The following is a 6,000-nucleotide window of genomic DNA, read 5'->3' as shown; positions in this document are numbered from 1 at the left end:
TATATTTAGAGAGGGACTGCTCGTCACTGCAGATGCAACGACCACCGGTGGCTAGGCAGTATGGAAGCGACTATGCTAATAACAGTATCTTAAGAATATTGCAGTTCCATTATAAAAAGAAAACTAAGTTACACCATGCACAAGTGATCAGTTCATACACCACAAATTCTTTTACCAAATAGCAGCATTTCTCCCACAGAATCTTCTGTCGCTTCATTTTTAGAAACCCTGGCATCATATTAAGTATTTTTGCCTATTAATTTATTGTATATTGTATTTTCATCCCATAAACTGTCTCCACAGTGCATATAATTTCAAACGGTCTGTGGGGATCATAAAATTCTTTGTTCCTCCTGTTGCATGCATGACTAAAATGATCCTCCTCGAATAATTTTTGCCTGCTGTTGAAAATTATAATTTCATAAATGTATAAGAAGGGGGCAGTTACAACTTGTTATTTCCTAAATAATGGGCAACAAGATTCTTTGAGCCATGCAGTAGACCTGTACCCGACTATTATCTTCCGCAGTGTCAGCATCCAAGGTCTGCTATTTGAACTTCCTCACAAAACAGTATCAGATCTAATGACAGATTCAAAATGATATGCTGTTTTCCATTTACTCTTCTCAGTAACATTTTTTATTATTTGCATTGCAAGTGCAAAACTGCTTAATGTATTTGACAGGAAATCAACATGTGTCTTCTAGCTTAACCGCTTGACCACAGTTGGTCCAAGGAATCTGTCAGAGTCACTACTCCCATCATTTGACTATTATGCTGTATTTTAACCTCCACACATTTTGAAATGTTCAAACAATGGAAAATCCAGGATGGAATGTAACAATATTATATATAGGGTAGTTGCTGCTCACCATATAGCAGAGATGTTGCATTGCAGATAGGCAATAGGCATATCAAAAAGACTGTCAGAAAGTGAGCTTTCAGACAACAAGACCTTTGTCGGAAATAGAAAACACACACACACACACACACACTGAGCCAGAGACTCTGTGTGTGTGTGTGTGTGTGTGTGTGTGTGTGTGTGTGTGTGTGTGTGTGTGTGTTTGGTCTTTTTGCTGTCCCTAACTGTGACTCAGCACCTCTGTCACTATATGGTGAGTAGCAACTATCCTTTCCACAATAATTTTGAAATGTTCAGTTTCAGCTAATTGAATTAGAACAAGTCATCTAGGGTACAAAGAGTACTCACAATAAATCTCAGAATTTTTTCGGAATCATCAACTTCAAATAAAAAAGAAGAATTGTCTGCAAACAGAAATGATGAAGAATCTATACTTACTGGTAAGTCATTTATGCAGATAACGAAAAGACTTGTGCTAGAATGAAGCCTTGAGGCCTACCTTGTGATATCATACTGCATTTAGAATAGTAGTTTACTGAATTTGAAGTGACAGTTACACTTTGTTTTCTGTTCTGGAAGTATGCTGTAAACCATCTCAGAACATAGCCGTTAAATCCAGCTTTATTTAATTTGTAGATATGCAAGATACATTTTGTTGAATAAAATGCTGTTGTAAGATCATTGACGATACTTCCAACTTTACTCCTTTGATCTAATGCTTAGCTTATCTTTTTAATAAAACTGATCACTTGATCCAGAGTGTCTTTTCCTCGATGTGCTCGCTTATAGTTAGGCCTCGAGTCACCCAGTAATTTTGCATATAACTGTAGGCATGAAGCAGTACAGACCCTACAATGTTGAAATGGGCAAACCCACATTAAGGCTGTTTTCTCAGTGGCAGTTTAGCTCACTGAAATTTGTGACTATCACAGGGTTGAGCCATTTGGTACATGACTGAACTGTGGCAAACATTGTTTGTTGGATTCTGTTGCTTTTTGCTGCATTGCTGAAAAGGAAATACAGATGCCCCTGATGATACTGTAAGTACTAGATTCCTCATGTGGTATTTACGCCACATTGTTGGTCACCATTTGTTGTATGTATAGCATCATATTTGCCCCTATATCTGTGCAAGCTGGTAGAGAGACAGGTTACGCACTGCACAAGTGACTGATGGTCACGACACCTGGACTTGGGATTGTGGGGAAGCTCTAGCAGTAGGATGCTTTGCACTCAAGTGACGGGAGGTCAGAGGAACTCCAGCATCAAAATTGGCACCAAGAAGCATCCAGTAATAATATTTGTATTTTACCAATATAATAGAAGGAAACATTCCATGTGGGAAAAATTATATATAAAAACAAAGATGAGGTGACTTACTGAACGAAAGCGCTGGCAGGTCGATAGACACACAAACAAACACAAACATACACACAAAATTCAAGCTTTCGCAACAAACTGTTGCCTCATCAGGAAAGAGGGAAGGAGAGGGGAAGACGAAAGGAAGTGGGTTTTAAGGGAGAGGGTAAGGAGTCATTCCAATCCCGGGAGCGGAAAGACTTACCTTAGGGGGAAAAAAGGACAGGTATACACTCGCACACACGCACATATCCATCCACACATACAGACACAAGCAGACATATTTAAAGACAAAGAGTTAAAACTCTTTGTCTTTGTTTTTATATATAATATTTGTATTTTACGTTAGACTTATTAAAAAACTAGAGTAACATTGTTGAAGTCTACACCCATGCTAAAGCATAGTAATTGCAATTTCATCTATTAAAAATCAGCCTCAAAAAGATACCAAATGAATTAGATTGCTATAGCAAATATTGGCAGAAATTGCAATTTCATCTATTAAAAATCAGCCTCAAAAAGATACCAAATGAATTAGATTGCTATAGCAAATATTGGCAGAAATGGTCAAGCTGTCGTAAAAATGTGTCTTGCTTGGGCAGGCACAAAATGTTTAAGTCTATAACCTTTGCCTTTCACAGGCAAGTAATTTACCATCTGAGCTACACAAGCACGACTCACAACCCATCCTCACAGCTTCAATCCCACCAGTCATCAATCGGCCATTGAGATGTGAACATTAAAGGAATCATCAGCAGCATCCAGATTTTTGTGTAATTACATATTGTTTTCCTTTGCTCCTAGGCACATTAAAATCGTAAATGTTCATGATGGTCTGTGTGTTGATATACAGAGGGGTCCAAAAAAACGTATCCACTATTTAAAAGTCCATAACTGGCAAACTAATTGACGGAGTTGTCTCATCTCTGGTAGTGTAATAGTTTGAAGTTCCGCCAATTGCCACATAAGCATTGTATTGTGTTGTTTTGTTTTGTCAGATGACAGTCGCCAGATAGTCAGTGTTTTGTTCTTAGTTGCTTGAGTAAACATGGCTGGCACAAGGCTTACATTCGATGAAACGAAGTCAGTTTTGAATTGGTATTTTAAGTACGAAAACATTAATGAGGTTCAACGGCAATGGCGAAATGAGTATCAAACAGAGCCACCGACACGTTTAACGATTCGTCGCATTCGAGACAAATTGGAAGCTGAAGGCTGTGTTAAAGATGTACACAAACAACGATCTGGAAGACCTGTAACAGTAACACGTCCAGCTAACTCCCGTCGTGTGTTACAACAATTCACTCGCTCACCACAGAAGTCTGTGAGACAGTGTGCCCGTGAAACAGGAGTGAGTCGCTCAATTGTTCGGCAAATTTTGAAGACAGCAAAGTGGAAGTACTACATCCCACAATTGGTACACAGAATGAAAGAGGATGACCCAGATCATAGAATGGAGTGCTGCGAGTGGTTTACTAACATTGTGCGCAACGATGAAGAGTTTGCAGAGATGATTGTATCGTATGATGAGTCGCAGTTCAAACTCAATGGTACAGTAAATAGCCACAATTGCATCTACTGGGCCACCGAAAATCCGAATGTCCATGTAGACAAAGCCGTGAATTTGCCAGGACTAAATGTGTGGTGTGGGTTGTCTTACCGGGGCTTGATTGGGCCATTCTTCTTTGACGCCACAGTTACCGGTGAGGTGTACCTTCAGAATCTTCAGACATCCATTTTACCTGCCATCCAAGACTAGTATGTTGATGGAAGAGCTTACTCTCAACAAGATGGTGCCGCAGCCCACTACCAAAATCATGTTAGGGTGTATCTCGACGAAAATCTACCAGGAAGATGGATAGTCCGTAGAGGTGCTGTGGAGTATCCACCACGTTCCCCAGACCTAACTCCTCTGGACTTTTACCTTTGGGGGAACACTAAAGGATGGTGTTTATTAACAGAAGCCACACACATTGGATGAACTTCGAGAATCCATTGTACATTCATGTGCAAATATTCAACTGAACACGTTGCAGTCAGTAATTCGTGCTGCAGTTCAGTGGCATTGTTTGTGTGTGGATGTTAATGGTGACCTTTTCGAACACCTACAGCGGTGTCTTTAAGTTGGACTTTAAGCTACACTTTCACCAAAAATGAGGCAACTCCATCAATTAGTTTTCAAGTTATAGACTTTTAAACAGTGGATACATTTTTTTGGATCCTTCTGTATTTCATATCAGTACATATTTTCCCATACTTCACTATAATCACACAGTTTTGCATACTCTCTTAAGACAAAAAATGTGCTGTGGAGGAATTATCCAAATTGGGTAGAAACTGGTATATATGATGTACATGCACAGACAAACAAATGTTTGTGGTCTTCAGTCCTGAGACTGGTTTGATGCAGCTCTCCATGCTACTCTATCCTATGCAAGCTTCTTCATCTCCCAGTACCTACCGCAACCTACATCCTTCCGAATCTGCTGAGTGTATTCATTTCTTGGTCTCCCTCTACAATTTTTACCCTCCACGCTGCCCTCCAATGCTAAATTTGTGATCCCTTGATGCCTCAGAACATGTCCTACCAACCGATCCCTTCTGCTAGTCAAGTTGTGCCACAAATTTTTCTTCTCCCCAATTCTGTTCAATACCTCCTCATTAGTTATGTGATCTACCCATCTCATCTTCAGCATTCTTCTGTAGCACCACATTTCGAAAGCTTCTACTCTCTTCTTGTCCAAACTATTTATCGTCCATATTTCACTTCCATACATGGCTACACTCCATACAAATACTTTCAGAAATGACTTCCTGACACTTAAATCTATACTCGATGTTAACAAAGTTCTTTTCTTCAGAAACACTTTCCTTGCCATTGCCAGTCTACATTTTATATCCTTTCTACTTCAACCAACATCAGTTATTTTGCTCCCCAAATAGCAAAACTCCTTTACTATTTTAAGTGTCTCATTTCCTAATCTAATTCCCTCAGCATCACCCGAGTTAACTCGACTACATTCCATTATCGTCATTTTGCTTTTGTTGATGTTCATCTTATATCCTCCGTTCAAGACATTGTTAATTCCATTCAACTGCTCTTCTAGGTCTTTTGCTGTGTCTGACAGAATTACAATGTCATCGGCGAACCTCAAAGTTTTTATTTCTTCTCCATGGATTTTAATTCCTACTCCAAATTTTTCTTTTGTTTCCTTTACTGCTTGCTCAATATTCAGATTGAATAGCATCAGGGATAGCCTACAACCCTGCTCACTCCCTTCCCAACCACTGCTTCCCTTTCATGTCCCTCGACTCTTATAACTGCCATCTGTTTTCTGGACAAATTGTAAATAGCCTTTCGCTCCCTGTATTTTACCCCTGCCACCTTCAGAATTTGAAAGAGAGTATTTCAATCAACATTGTCAAAAGCTTTCTCTACGTCTACAAATGCTAGAAACGTAGTTTGCCTTTCCTTAAACTATTTTCGAAGATAAATCGTAGGGTCAGTATTGCATCACGTTTTCCAACATTTCCACAGAATTCAAACTGATCTTCCCCAAGGTCAGCTTCTACCAGTTTCTCCATTCGTCTGTAAAGAATTCGTGTTAGTATTTTGCAGCCGTGACTTATTAAACTGATTGTTCGGTAATTTTCACATCTGTCAACACCCACCTTTTTGGGATTGGAATTGTTATATTCTTCTTGAAGTCTGAGGGTATTTTGCCTGTCTCATCCATCTTGTTCACCAGATGGTAGAATTTTGCCACGGCTGGCTCTCC

The sequence above is a fragment of the Schistocerca americana genome, chromosome 9 (assembly GCF_021461395.2).
Source record: "Schistocerca americana isolate TAMUIC-IGC-003095 chromosome 9, iqSchAmer2.1, whole genome shotgun sequence".
Classification (NCBI taxonomy): domain Eukaryota; kingdom Metazoa; phylum Arthropoda; class Insecta; order Orthoptera; family Acrididae; genus Schistocerca; species Schistocerca americana.
This window is presented reverse-complemented; position numbering follows the sequence as displayed.